The 16,404-nt window shown below is 34.2% G+C and overlaps 1 long non-coding RNA gene across 1 annotated transcript; it reads left to right on the top strand.

Moving 5' to 3' along the window:
- The first annotated feature begins 8,978 nt into the window (after nt 1-8,978).
- Nucleotides 8,979-9,709, top strand: LOC133180010 (uncharacterized). The gene is made up of 2 exons (XR_009720237.1): nt 8,979-9,045; nt 9,507-9,709. It is a non-coding gene; the product is annotated as an uncharacterized LOC133180010 (long non-coding RNA).
- The last annotated feature ends 6,695 nt before the right edge of the window (nt 9,710-16,404 follow it).

Below are 16,404 nucleotides of genomic sequence, written 5' to 3'. Positions count from 1 at the left end.
CTTTGAATATTGAAAACATAGAAAGAATTGTTAATTATCAACTTTGTTGCCTGCTTAATTCGCAAATTGTTTATGAGAAAGGATGCAGGTGGATCTATTATACAACATAAGAACTAAATTACTAATGTTTTGTGTGAACTTCGTATATAGTCCTCTACAAAGACATTGATAAGATAACACAGCAGAATAATATTCATATACAAAATTAATGAGTGTTAACTAAATAACTTATTTTTTATATATATCTGTACACAGACCCTGATATGTCTTCATTTTTCGCAGGGAATTACAATAATGTTGGTCTTAAATGCATACATGCACGTATATTTAATTTAGCCATTTTGTACACAAAGACCAATGCTGGCTCTAAATAAAGAAAAGTCTATGATATTTATATAACATGATTTTCCTTTCCTTAAGAACAACGTCTTCTGAAGAACTGCATGCTAAGGCAATTCATTGAAGAAAAAAAAATTATTAATTGTTTTACACGTAGATGGTTAGCGAAAACTTAATATTTTTAAATCGTGTATTATGTTAAACGGAAGGTTACCCCTTTCAAATTTAAGCCCCCTCCCCTCCTTCAAAAAATGGAGAGAAAATAGTTTCTTTCGATATTTAGGTATAATGTACTGATGTGGTGATTGTCAATACTTCTACATGTACAAACATTTCTTTATACATGCCGTCCATTTCTTGATTTTTATACCCCTACATGCACCATTACTTATTTAAAAAAAAAAACTGCACTGAAAACTGTCTACTCAAACCATAGGCCTGTATAATTTCAGTTTGGGGCACAAACTTTCCCAGAAAGTTAATACGTTCTTAACTAGCAAACCTTACCAGAAATTACCAGAAAAAAGTTATATATGAAAGATACAGGGCGGTACTGGCTGAACGGCTAAAGCCACGTACATGTATATATATACAGCCCTGCACATCAACGAGTATACACCGGGCATTATTTTCCAACAAATCAGATGATCAAATATTGACAAATTGTTACCAGTTACGACTAAAATTCTGAACGCAATGGACATGATTGTAGGTTACCTACAATAATTCTGAGCTTATTTTAATTATGTGTTTCAGGCCAGTAGCAACAGTTTCAAAAGTGTGGGGGGGGGGGGGGGGGGGCGGGGGCTTCCATAAAAATCTGACAAGCCAACAAAAAAAAAAATAAATAAGAAGAGCATAACCATTTACTTTCACCCCCTGCCCCCCCCTCCCCCCCCCGCATTCTACGGGCCGGTGTTTTCCAAATTAAAACAGTTTTCCCTACCTTTGCTTAGATATTGATTCGTTTTTTCCACCTTGTGTTTACTCTCTTTTTTTATAAATCAATTTTCAAACTTAATGTGAAAAATTCTGATACATTATAACGATGAGAATTATCTTAACTAAAGGCAAAGATGTTTGAAGTAAAATATAGCAAATAGAAAAAAGTCCAGCAATTTCGTCCACTGATTATTATTGATATCAGGCTAAAATCGAAACCAAAAAAGGAGGGGGTTCAAAATAGAATCTAAAGCCGAACAAGAGAAAAAAATCATCAAATCTTTATTATTCTTGAACCGTCCTTGCTGGTAATTAAATTATTTTGTCTTGATTTTCACTAGTGTATACTAGTCTAACATACCCTGATTCCTTCTACTAACTAGCAATTGTTGACACCGAACTTTTCCATCATCACTAAAAATAAAATATACTGTTCTGTATACATGTCATGTAGTTCATTTGCATGCCAAATGCAGATCGAAATTTACGGCAGACTTCAAAGGACAACATTCTTGTCACAAAATAAAAAACAGCCGATAAAGAGTCATCAAGCGTTTATTTTGAGGGGCGCAACAGGAAATAAGCTTTGTTTTCTATACTGTAAAAAATATGTTTAGGGACGTATGGCATGTCCACTATGCCCCCCCCCCCCTAATTTTCTACGGTCCTCAACTAATATTCATTTTCTGACGCTTCAAATTCTAAAACATGTATACATGTATAAAGGTTTAACATCTTTCGTTGTGACATTATACATTAATCAGAGTAATGAATAATTTAATGAAAAAGTAGGGGGGGGGGGGTAACCGGACATTTTCTGTTTGGATGGGCACTACGTACCCCCACCCCCCAAGTCAAATAATTTGAGGGGTCACACCAGAAACATGAAATGTCTCTGGTCACTCTCAGAAAACCTCTTTGTTTTCTATAGTATACTAATTATCAGCAAATTTATTGAGGAACACCCCCTTTCTATGATTAGTGAAGAACTTCACTAAGGATATGAACTCATAATCACCGTAATAGGGAAATTACATTATATGTAAAAACTTTTATTACCCTCTAACATAATAAACGTAAACAGGTTTCGTTTCCCATAATGCATCGCTCTGCAGAGGCTTTAATTTCATTGGTCAATTTTCACGAGGCGCCATTTTTGGAGTTGAGCAAGACGGAGATGGACTCGGGTGTAAGGTGCAAATGTGAAAAGTTAACGTTGTTTTCGCCACCCAGTGTCTTTAAAACTATGAAAAATGCAATGATCAACAACCAAGGATTAGTGTACGTATATTTTTATATACTTTTTACGGTAAATAATATTAATATTGGGCAGAACAAATCTTTCCCATCGAAGACCACATTCGTTTTGACGCCATTTTGAAAAGTTTGATATCAAAGTTTTAAATATGTTAGTTTACACATTGAAAAAACGGAAAGAGAAACTTGAATTATACAATATTTAGTGTTTTACGTTCAATCATAGATGTATAGATAGTAGACTTTGTATAGTTAGGCCCTATGGCACCACATTTGTCTTTTTCCATGCTGTATGTTGTATGTTAACGTTTCGCCTTTGTAGATTTTTTTAATGAAAATTAATGCTTACTATAATAGTTCTCTCTCTCTCTATAAATATATGAAAAGTGTATGAAATTTTTTTTCGTTGTTAAATCGGATAATAATGTTTGTACCGAATATGGTTTCTTTGTTAATACAGACAAACATATGATATATCCGGTTTGAATACATGTGTTCTCGGAATGCAACTTGTTGTACTTTTGGACTTCTGGAACTTTTTATGATGTAACGACAAGGTAAAAATGAATTATTTCTCCTACTAAATTACGATTAAGTCATCAATATTTAAACAAAAAGTGTCTGCAATCTCAACTTATCAGATTATTCACGAAGGACATCATCATCGATGGAAATTTAAACAGTTAAAAGAGAGAGTTCTGACTATTGTAAGCCGCCTTTATTTGGCAGATAATATTAGAAATTATGAAGAATCATTAGAACAATTTAAATAGATTGTCTGTAACTAGAGTACATATACATCTTACAAAGTCATAACACAACCCTTATTCATATGCATAATGATGATATGTATAGGGAAAATGTATTGGTTTGTAAGTACTGTCTATAATAATATAACAACTGTTTAACAATCTAGTGATAGATTGTAAACTGAAATAGTTTACTGTTCAAAAGACAAAATTTCTCATGTGTGACCTGCTGAGAGATTTACTGAAAATGTTAAAAATAATAAGCCTACAAGATGTACAAATATTGATCATTTTTGATAGTATTTCAAGTAATGCAAATGAATCATCTGAGTAACAATCATCAGTTATGGATGGTGGTCGCAACATCATAGAAGTCTAATCAGGGTTCGACACTAACGGTGGACCGGCGGCCCGAGTCCACCAAAAAATTGGAAGGTCCACCAAATGTTCTGGACTAGGTGGACCGTCGGTCCACTTAAAAATTAAACACCATATTTAAAAAAGAAACGGTAATTCCACTTTTTCTATAAATTGACATCCGTAAATCAACGATTAATTCATCCATATTTATATTTTACAAGAGATAAATAGGGTATAATTTATTTTGGGGAACCTAGCGACTAAATATATATTTTACATGTAATATTGATGACTACAATATCAATAACATTGACTGCAAGAACATTCAACACGGATCTTGAAAAAGAAGCATGTAAAATTCGAGCCAAATTGGTCAGTCTGTCCTTTGTTTGTTTAATGCACAGAAAGGTGTTAAAATATACACTGGGTAACAGGAAATCACTTCACGCCTGACTTTCTGATGGCCAGGTCTGGAGATAATGAGAATTGATTGACAGCTGCATTTATGCATTGTCCTCAAACAGGTGTGATTTATATTTTATGAATACGTTATCTGCAGTTCCTGTTTTTTTTCTGCTATACATTATATCACATAAAAGAATCATATGATCACAGTTTATTTGAATAAATAATAAAATAAATAAATAAATAAATATACTTTTGTCAGTTTTGCATCGTATAAAAAGTATTCTAGCCATAGATACATGAAAAATTCATTTGTTTATATGAAAAACTCAATTATTGGGATTATAAATTGTATCTACCGTTGGAAGCTAAATAAATGCAGGTTTTTACCATTGTAAATAAATGATATTAAAATAACAAATTGTTTGAAGATGTAGATTGTGTTCTTTTTTTTAGATATTGAAAATATGTTTCACAATATTGCTAAAAACTCCTGACTACTAGTAATTGATTTGTTTCTGTTGACTGGTTAAACTAATACTTTATTAGTCTGACGAGACTGGGTACATAAGTTGGTTTCAAGCCTTGTGTAATGAATTCATTCATTAATTCAAACATTTATAAAGGTCCACCAGAATTTTAGAAGGTCCACCAATATTTTTTGACTAGTGGACCTGCGGTCCACCAAGGTAGAATAGTTAGTGTCGAACCCTGCTAATGGTAAAAATAAGTGAATCGTTATTTGTTTGAAATTTTTGTTTGATATATGTTGTATGATAACGATAAATTTTTGTTTGTTTATTTTATTCCTCCCTGGTAGTTGTTGAAGTTTTGTCCATTATTAAAAATACTTTTGTTTGATCAGATGTACTCAGGGTTGTCTCTAAGACCTGGGGGCCGAGGAATTTCCCCAACTATAATGATGTAAATAATCCCCCGGTTATTTCGATATTCCTCCTAAACTCCCTAGTAAGGGAGGAACCCCAGTTCCCCTTCTACGTTTTAAATGTCCCCTTCTATTTCAATTCTTAGGGACAACCCTGTGTACTTCGACCCAAATTTTGTAAAATAGATAAGTAGGTAGGTAGATTTTTTTTTGGCAGTATCTAACAAATTGATTTTTTGTCATACAAAAACACAGAATTAGAAATTTATTGATGTTTCATTACACACTGGACAGCTAGACAGGTTTAATATTTATTGCTCTCGTTAAAACAAGTGTCTTGGAGAAATTCTAAACCTCAACTTTATAATGAAACAAACTTTATTTCCCTGGACCCCCCCCCCCCAAAAAAAAATGAAGTAAAATTAAAATACTTAAAAAAATGATTGGGTAGGGGTGATTTTGATGGATCTTTTGGAGTACATCAAACAAATCAGTCATAGCTCACCTGAGCCAATTGAGCTTTTCTGATCAAAATTTGTCTGTCGCTGTCATTGTCTTAAACTTTTCACATTTGAATCTTCTTCTCAAGAACCACAGGGCCAATTTCAATCAAACTTGCTACAAAGTATCCTTGGGTAAAGGGGATTCAACTTTATTTAAATGAAGGACCATATCTTCTTCTAAGGGGAGATAATTACAAATAAATGAAAAATTAATGGCATCATTTAAAATCTTCTTTTCTGGAACCACTGGGCCAGGAAAAATTAAACTTATTTGGAAGCATCCTCAGGAAGTGTAGATTCAAATTTGTTTAAATCATGACCCCCGGGTGTAGGGTGGGGCCACAATACATTTTATTTCCACTATGGAAGAGTTATACTTCTTAGTGCACAGTGCTACTCTTTTGTGAAAAAGTCGGAAAATGTACAAATCTCGCGGGATTTCTGGGACAAACTAACATAAACATGTAAACATGGTAAACAATATGTTGAATGTCAATGAACAAATCCTAAGAAAATGCAAATGAAATATTTTATTGTTGTGAACTTTATATACATCAAGAGTAGGAATGACAACGATATCAATTTATGTCTATTGTTGATCGTATTTATGATACAGTATCTATTTATCGTATGGTACCTCTAAATACAATACCGGTACACATGCCTCGGAAATGTCGTATTTTTTATTAATGGATCATTATGGATGATAAATTTAGGGTTCTCGCTCTCTTACATATGTCTTTTAGTTCTTCTATTCTTTAATTGGAATGACAAATACATTTAATATTTAAAACTGGATTGAGATTGGCAGGTTTGTATTATCCGCAACGCCATGCTGTCCCAGTCAGACGACCAAACGCGCCTCTAATTTTGAAGAGTTCACTGATGGAAATAAAACGTATTGATGATCAAGTTTTACGTAGGAATACATAGGATAAAATCTTTGAAAATCTTCTTCACTAGCACCACTGTATCAGGAAAGATGAAACTTATGTTGAAACATCCTCAGCTAGTGTAAATTCAAGTTCGTTCAAATCATGACCCCCGGGGTAGGACGGGGCTACAATGAAGGATCAAAGTACATAGGAAAAATCTTAGAAATTTCTTCTATTCAAGAACAGCAAAGCCATGATTTGTCATATTTATATGGAAGCATCTTCAGGTAGTGTAGATGCAAGTTTGTTCAGATCATGACCCCCATGGGTAGGATGGGGCCACAATCGGCGATCAACATTTTACTAACAATACTGATACATAGGAAAGATCTTTAAAATTCTTCTCAAGACCAATATAGTCAAAATTAGTCATAATAATATAAAAGCATCCTGAAGTAATGTAGATTCAATTTATTCAAATCATGACACTCCCCCCTCCCTCCCCAGGAGAATAAAGGTGCCATAACAGGGAATCACAGTTATACAGTAAAACTCATTTAGTATGAACACGGATATTGTGAATTCACGGATATAGCGAAGTTTTCTTGGATCCCCAGCTAAATAAATTTCACTAATTCCTTATATGGATATAACAAATTAAGGATATAGCGAAGTAATTTCACAGATCCCAGTGGCTTCGTTATAACCGAATTTTACTGTAAAAAGGAAGAAAAGGAATATATCAATAAAAATTTTCTTCTTAAGAACAGCAATGCTAATATGTATCATATTAATTCAAAAGCATCCTTCGAAAGTATAGAATTCATACCCCCCCCCCTCTCTGAACCACTTTTATATTTAAACTTTTAAATACAGAACTGATTTATGCTTTTTCCTACCCAAAGTGCTCAGGTGAGCAAAGTGGCACTGAGGACTCTTGTTTATTGTTGGTCTTATAAGTGAAATCAGAATGCAATAGTGTAGTAACTGTACATAATATATTCTTTCAGAGAGAAGAAAATTAACATTAAAGGAGAACCAATAACTAAAGATGTATGATGAATCAAGATGTGATCATGTGGTAAGTGGTAATAAATTCAATCATAAATAGGCATGTATGACAGTTGCATTAAAAGAAAAGAACTTGATTCCAATTTTAATTGGAATGTTGAACTACCAGCTGCAAACAACAACAGGTTAGGCATAATAAAAAAAAATGTTTGTTTACGGTTACCCCCCCCCCCCCCGACCCAATATCTAATAGCCAACACAATTTTTTTTTCGTTATAAAAATCCATAAGTCACTCATTCGTCAGTTTAACTTTTACATGCATCTTAATCTACCTACCAACCCTATTTTATTTCAGCATGTAACAGTAAACAAACATATTTTTTTGTTTGGCCTTATGAAATTGTATGGCTTGGAGTCTTTTTCACTTCTCTATAAAATTTTCTGTCTGGATGATGTCTAGCATAATATACACCATGCAGTGAGGATTTTAGTTCACCTGAGCTAAAAACTCGAGTGAACTTTTCTGATACCTTTTGTTTTGTCTTTTGTCCATCAAACTGTCGATCCATCAGTGAGCTTTTCACATTTTCAACTTCTTCTCAAGAACCACTAATTTTAACCAAGGTTGACACAAAGTAAGGATATTTTAAATTGTACAGAGGAAGCCCCCTCCCCCCCCCCCCCTTCACCCCAAGGGGAAATGATCAACTCTTTCAGATATTATTGATATGATCATTGTTGAGCAACTTATAATTTTGTAACCTGTAGACTTTAATTTAAGAATAATGAATATTTGTTTAAGAGTCCTTTTGTCAAGGTTCAAAGTTCAATTAAAATTATTTTGTGATACATGTATTTGAGGATTCGAGATATCAGGAGTAAAATATTTAAAGAATACTTCCAATTACTACGACATATCTGTGGTATTCAAGATGCCAAAGTTCAACTGTATGGCTATGCTAAAGTAGTAAATATTATAACTTACTAAAACTTTCTAACATTGAAATATGTTATAATAAATGAAACAAGACAAAAATGAAAAATAAAAATTTACTGATTTCTGGCTGGTCAGTATTTTGATGACTGTAATTTCTAAAATATTCAATGAAACACTTTGAAGCTTTAACTGTAGGTATATGTTAACTAAATACACTATAAGATAATATTTATAAATGAGAAGTTTTGAATAAACATTACAACATTCGTGTATGTAAATTGGGGGTAAAAACTGGTTATCGGTAATGGCTATCGCCTTAATTTTCAATGACATAAAACAAGATTTAGAATGCAGGTAAATAGTAAGTGTCTGTACATATGATAGCATATAGAACTTGTACTGAATGTTGATTAGCTAAATCTTGAATGGCTGATATGTTGGTCGTTTTTGATGAAATTTAGATTATTTGTATGTAAACTGAGTGTACATGCAATATGAAATTATTCATAAGGTATTAAACATGATTAAAACATGTGTATGCAATGCAACATATGATGACTTCATATTGACTTGTATGGATATAGCTTAACATGTATGTGCATTGTTTTTTTTAGGGTCCTCTTCTGCAGATGCCATGAGATGATCTGTCTGTCCATCTGATATCACTTGTCCTGAGTACATTTTTTCTCCTCTTAGCCCAACCTCACTCAAATTTTAACTCATAGAGTGCCTGTGGATGGAGGGTAAAAAGTGACCTTGGACCAATTATCAAGGTCAAAGGTCAGTATCAAAACACACTATATATCTTTATTTAAAGTCCTTGTCCAGAGCATAATTTTTCTCCCTTGGTATGATCTTGCTTGTGTGCCATGGGATGAAGGGTTTTTAGTGATCTTTAACAAAATTTCTAGGTCAAATGTCAATAAGAAAAAAAAAAGATTCGTAATATCCTTGTCCAGAGCACATTTCTCTCCAATTCACTCAACTAAAAGCCGTGTTCTACATGTACGAGACGGTCATATTCTCAATCTTACCTGCTTTAATATTAATCTGGCTTAAAACCTTACTATGTAATGTTCATTATTCGGATTTCATGTCATTAAATTTAAAGACTGAAACTAATTATAATCACTGATATTGGTACATTAAAGGACATTGAGTGATCTTGTAAGATTTCTAAATAATATTCAAGCATACAATTCTTACATCAAATAATAATTTTATATGAAAATATATTGCAGATTGACGCAGATGATGTGAAGAAAATACAACGGAAGCTGATGTTGAAAGAAGTATAGAGTATTTAAAGAAGTTTTTATGAATGGACTTAGATGTGAAAGACTACTTCATTGTGTACCAAGATATATGATTTTATTTATTTTGATATCATTTTCAAATAATGTTTTTGCACATCAAATGAATTATTAAACATATGATTTGATAATGCTTTTTCCTTTTTATACATTTTCTTGATAGATTTTGAAAAGAAAACACAGTTTACCAAGGAAATTAATAATATATATTTTGATTTAAACCTGCTGTTCTCTTTTCACATTCTAGACAAGAAAGATTAACCATGGAAAATACAGGGATCCTTGAGCTTCCAGTTGCTTGTCAATCATTTTTCGAAATTGAAATGCTCAACCTACCCTGTAGTTTCCATGGTATGGAAACTATTACACCACAATTACACATTGCTTCCCGTCTCAGAAAAATAAGGGAATCTTGAAGTTTCCCTGTAATTTCCTTTTATGAGACACCAGATAATTCCACCAAGTTTCCATCACAGGGAAACCGCTACGCTCCAATTCCATATAGTTTCCTGAGTCATGGAAACTTGAGGAATCACGAGGTTTCCTCTAGTTTCCGTTCATGGGAAATCTGAGGATTCCATCGAGTTTCCATTCCATGAAAACCACTACGCTACGATTCCACATAGTTTCCTAATTATGGAAACCAGTGGAATCTTCAGGTTTCCCATTACGGGAAACTACATGGAGGCTCAGGAAACTTCAGGTTTCCTGGGGTTTCCGTGGTTCGGGATGCCTTATGGAATCGGAGCGTAGTAGTTTCCGTGGTACGGAAACTTGACGGAATAACCTGGCATCCGCTGCGGAAAACACTAGGAAACATGATGTAAACGTGAGGTTTCCATGTGGTTTCCATATACTTTCCCATGACGGGAAACTGCTTATTTCACCCAGTGTCCCTGATTAAAAGTCAACGCTTCTCGAATGAGTTCATTATTTAAATACCGAACCCTCATTTGACTCTTGTGTATTACATTGAAAGATGCTACATAGCTGAATGAACAAATTTACTACGATCTCCACTATACAGGTCATATTTAAATCTCCAAGGCGTCCCCTTTTTTAACTTCTCGTATTCATATTGAAATTCTTTATTCACTGTATAATTTGATTCCGTGTCTCATTGTTACTCGTATCAATACGTATAAAGGAGAATAAAAACCCATAAAGGGGTACCAACGAAATCCCTGATGGAAAATCCCCAGTTAGGGATCCGTGAACAACCCTTTGTGAACACATTGTTTGGTCTTATTGATGTCACTGGGTTTTCCCCACTCTCCATTGTTCCCTTTTTTCTATACCCCATTGTTCCCTTGTACTCTCCCCTTTCTAGGTCAAGGGTACACCATTGTCCAAGGGCACTCGACCATATGTCGGACAAGGTCATTGGGGGTCTCTATTGTCCCCTCCATTGTTCTCCCCATTGTTCTCTTACACAATACCCCCATTGTATACTCCCCTCAGGTGTCGGTCATATATACTACTTGCAGCATTTAAAGCACTTGGATCAGAAAATCTCATTCTTTCAGAAAAGGAAGTCTGGAAAGAATCCTTTTCTGATAATCATTAAGGTAAACAGTTAAATTTGATTAAATAACACAAAGAATGAGAGCATCAAAATGTTGAATACACACATTATGCTGGATAATACTTTTCTATAACAGTAATGCACTTCCTTTCTACTTTTTTCAGCCTACTGAAATAAAGTCCATTACAAACAAGCCACGTGACCCTCTTAGACTAACATTCGTACAAGGAGAGCGAGGGATGTCTAATACCTTCATCGTTGCTAGAGGAATTCAAAAGATATCAAAGATGATTTTACCATTTTTCTAGTCGCCCGCGTGGCGCAATGATTAGAGCGTCTGCTCTAGAGTCGGGAAGTAAGGAGTTGATCCTTACGTAGCGGGTTCGAATCCACTGCTGGATGTTGAGACCAATCCATGGGACTAGACTATATAAACCAAGGTCCCATGTCGCAATAGGTGTTGTCACCAGTGGCGTAGCTTCCAGGGAAGCACGGAAGCACGTTCTTTTACATTGTTTGATGGGGAAAAATGAGTTCATGAAAAATTAAAATGCTTTGAATAATGAATTAAAAACACACTTCGAAGAAAATACTTCGAAATTTATACAGATGGTTCTAAAGACAAAAATAAAGTAGCAGCGGCTGCAGTGAATAAAAATAATGTTTTCTCTTTCAGGCTTCCAAATGAAGCTACAATATTTACAGCAGAGGCAAAAGCCATACAGCTTGCATTTGAATATATTAAATCTTCTAATGACAACTCTTTTACAATATTTTCGGACTCGCTTTCTTGCTTGCAATCTATACAAAATATGAATATCGATCAGCCATACATTTTAGATATATTAGTTCAGTTCTATCATTTCACTCAACAAGGTAAAGTAGTTGACTTTTGTTGGATTCCAAGTCATATTGGCATCATTGGAAACACTAAGGCTGATAGTGCTGCAAAATTGGCACTTCAGTACGAAATTACCATTTTTAAAATCCCTTATACTGACCTAAAATATATTGTGAAACTTTATGTAAATTCTCTTTGGCAGATATATTGGGAATTTTGTGATACAAGTAAACTATATGCAATAGAAAACAAAGTTAACATATCATCTAACTTCGGCCTGAAACGTCAGGACGAAGTGATTATTTCAAGAATACGTATAGGTCATTCTAAAATAACACATGCATACTTATTAAATCGAGAACTTCAGCCAGAATGTATATCCTGTGACTGTCCGCTTACTATAAATCATATTCTTTTAGAATGTTCTGATTTTTCGCCTATTCGAAGTAGACTTTTCAATAATGTACGAACGATGCGTGAACTGTTTACAAATGTTAATGTTAATACAATTTTATATTATTTACATGAAACTGATTTTTACAGTAAAATCTAAAGGTACACAATGTTATTATTTTTTGATAAACATAGAGAGAGTTTTATTTTAAACTTTTAAAATATTTTTAAATTTTTAAGTCCGTCGGATGGGACGTTAAATGGTGCCCCGTGTCAAGGATTGCAACCCCCTTGGCACGCAAAAGATCGTTTTTCTGGTTTTCGGAAAAGAGTAGGCTCACTGGGGGCCGCCAGAGAAACCAAAAATCTTTCAAAACCGATCATACAGAATTAATTTTCCGCCGAAATATGGCTGAAATATTGCCGACTCGGCGTTAAACCCTAATCAATCAATCAATCAATCAATCGAAGAAAATACTAAATTTTGGTAAATTTGTGCCAATTTGTTTCATGTTTTAATTTATCAATATATAATAATTTATATATATCTTTAATTGCGATATATAATTTATAAAACTCAATGTTCATGAAAACATGTATGAATTGAAACTTCCTAAGTATTTTATAAGGGATAATACATATTTAGTATAAACTATATAACACTGATTATGTAAAAATATATGTAGGATTAAAATAAGGGTAGGGGAGCTGCTGCTGTCTTTCGTAAGATTTTTTCCTCGCTGAAAACGCATTTCTGACAATATCTTAGGAATAATAACTACAATAAAAATACTAAGAAAAAATATTTCATAACATTAAAGCTATACGAGCTAAAACTGACGATATCAAAAATAAAATTGGAGAAAACACAGCTAATTACATGCATAGTTTTCCCTTTCTGTTGTAACAATTAATTTTCATGATAGTTTGCCTCTAAAACCATTAAATCAGTAATAAAACGTATGATCTGAAATACTGGCTGTCAGTCGTTATGTCGATATGCAGTGACCCCTGGGGTCACTACTTCGGAATGCTCTAATTGCGCATGTGCCAATGTTGTAAACAATCACTACAATATCGGGAAAAAAACGTGGTCCCAAAGTAAAATTGACTGATTCAGACAGAAAACGACGCAAAAAGGAGAGAAATGTAACGGTGAACAAATATATAATTTCAATCGGGGATCAGATTGATCAATGGAATGAATTAAAAAACCAATTAGTCAAAGAGAATAATGCTGAGATGGCGAAAGTATTACTGGACTGTAAGGTTCATTTCTACACATTTTTACATAGATTACTGAATCATTTAATATTATTTTGATGTTGAAGAGTAATGAATATGAAAACAAAGGAATGTTTAATTCATCAGAGTTTCAGATATTACTGTTATCTTGTGGTAAAAGCATTTAGGTTTCGTCCTGTTTACACAGGGGCCTAAAGAAGGGTAATTTCAAGAAACATCAAACTTGTTTGAAAAAAAAGGGAAATAAATTAAATTTATGTACTTATTGTACATTATAAATATTTTTAATGCATATAGTTCCATCACTTCGTAATTTTTTTCTAAAATTTAGATATACTAAATTATTTTTTAAGTTATGCTGAGAAAAACTTTGGTAAACAAGCTGTAATTACTACATCAAAGACTAATCATAGAGGAAAATTTGTTCCACAAGGCACTTCAACACCTGCTCCCAGTAAAATCACCAATAGAGATTCAGAATCTGAAATTTCCATTATATTAGTATATGAAATGAATAAAAAGTATGTACCAGGTACAGTAAAATTGAAATTTTCTTCATTGATGCACAAAAGATATTTATATTTGCAAGTATGATTTTCAAATATTCAAATATTAAGAACAATATTTTTAGAGAGGAGAGTGAAATATCTGGAATTGAGGACATTGCTTCTGTCGGTGCCACATGTAGCAGTAGGAAAATTTCATGTCGCCGTTTTCAAGCAGTTTCTTGGATCCATTTGAGTGGGTGACTCTCCGTCCCGCCATTCTGGATTCACCTGCATCAAATCATGCACCTAGCAACCCTCCAACACCCAGCATCAAACAGGCTTCCCTCAACCCTCAAGGAACCAATGCAACAAAGGCTTTCAGCAATACTCAGCCATCCTCAATTGTTGAACCTAGCAACCCTTCAACATCCATCATCAAACAGGCTTCCCTCAACCTACAAGGAACCAATACAACAAAGGCTTTCAGCAACACTCAGCCATCCTCCATTGTTGAACCTTGCAACCCTCCAACACCCAGCATCAAACAGGCTTCCCTCAACCCTCAAGGAACCAATACAACAAAGGCTCTCAGCAACACTCAGCCATCCTCCATCGTAGCAGAGTGTCGGCAACTTGCAGTGGACAACTTTGGTACCCGCCCTTAACAACCCTTCAGGATCCACAGTTGGACTTTCAACGACTCAACGACTTTCATGGCCCAGATTGTGGAAACTGGCAGGAGACAACTTTCACACCACCCCTTAACAACCCTCCAGGATCCATTGTTGGTCATTCCCTCAACGATTTTCATGGCCCAATGAACACCCAGTCTCTGTTCAACCCTCAGGGAACCAGCAGAACACAGACTTTCACCAATGCTCAGCCATCCTCCATTGTCGCATTGTGGTAGCTGGCATGGGACAACTTTCACACCAGCCCAGTGTAATACTTAGGTACAACACATGTTGCATTTTTTTTCTCTATATGCATAATTATGCACCTTCAATTCTAAGCAAGAATGGTAATACTTTCAATGTTTCTTGCTAAATAACACAATTCGTTGAAATGTATCCAACTTGTTATAAAAGTTAATGAAAACAGCAGAAAATTTAAAACATTTGTTACACACTGTTAACACTATACCTTGTGAGCATGCTTTGGTTTGGGCCTTTTTGATGTCTGGCAATCCAATATTGGGGAGCCGCTACTAAAGTGAAGTTGCCCATTGGCACTCATTTCCACCCTCGTCTCATCAGTAAAGATGACGTCCTCAAACTTTTCCTCACTTCTGAGGGCTCTAAGGGACCACAACAGTCTAGCCTAGAAGATTGATTGATTATTATTGTTTAACGCCGAGTCGGCAATATTTCAGCCATATTTCGGCGATCAAATTAAGTGTGTATGCCCATTTATGAAGTTTTAGGTTTCTCTGGCGGCCCCCAGTGAGCCTACTCTTTTTCGAAAACCAGAGAAACGATCTTTTTCGTGCCAAGGGGGTTGTTATCCTTGACACGGGGCACCATTTAACGTCCCATCCGACGGACTCAAAAATTAAAAATATGTAAACAGTTAAAATATATATACAAAATTCTTAAGTAATATTTTAAATTTTGCAGTAAAAATCAGCTTCATGTAAAAATTCTAAAATTGTATAAACATTTATATTTGCAAAAAGTTCATGCATCGTTTGCACATTTTTAAAAAGTCTACTTCGAGTAGGAGAAAAATCGGTACATTCCAAAAGAATATGACTGATAGTTAACGGACATTCGCATGATATACATTCTGGTTGCAATTCTCTAGTAAGTAAATATTCATGTGTTATTTTTGAATGATCAATACGTATTCTGGAAATAATCACTTCATCTTGACGTTTCAAGCCGAAATCAGATGATTTGTTGACTTTGTTTTCTATAGCATAAAACTTACTTGTATCACAAAATTCCCAATAAATTTGCCAGAGTGAATTTACATAAAGTTTAACAAAATACTTCATATCAGTGTATGGTAATCTGAAAAAAGTAACGTTATACTGAAGTGCTGTTTTTGCAGCACCATCAGCTTTAGTGTTTCCAGGGATGCCAATGTGACTTGGAATCCAACAAAAGTCCACTACTTTACCTTGATGAGTAAAATGATAATATTGGATTAATATATCTAAAATGTACGGTTGTTCGATGTTCATATTTTTTATCGATTGTAACCAAGAGAGCGAGTCCGAGTATATTGTAAATTTGTCATTAGTAGAAGATTTAATATATTCAAATGCAAGTTGAATGGCTTTGGCTTCTGCTGTAAAAATAGTAGCTCCATTAGGAAGCCGTGTAGAAAAAA

The sequence above is a fragment of the Saccostrea echinata genome, unplaced genomic scaffold, assembly GCF_033153115.1.
Source record: "Saccostrea echinata isolate AGI-Se365-2 ecotype Australia unplaced genomic scaffold, CSIRO_AGI_Sech_v1 ptg000005l, whole genome shotgun sequence".
Lineage (NCBI taxonomy): Eukaryota > Metazoa > Mollusca > Bivalvia > Ostreida > Ostreidae > Saccostrea > Saccostrea echinata.
This window is presented reverse-complemented; position numbering and strand designations above follow the sequence as displayed.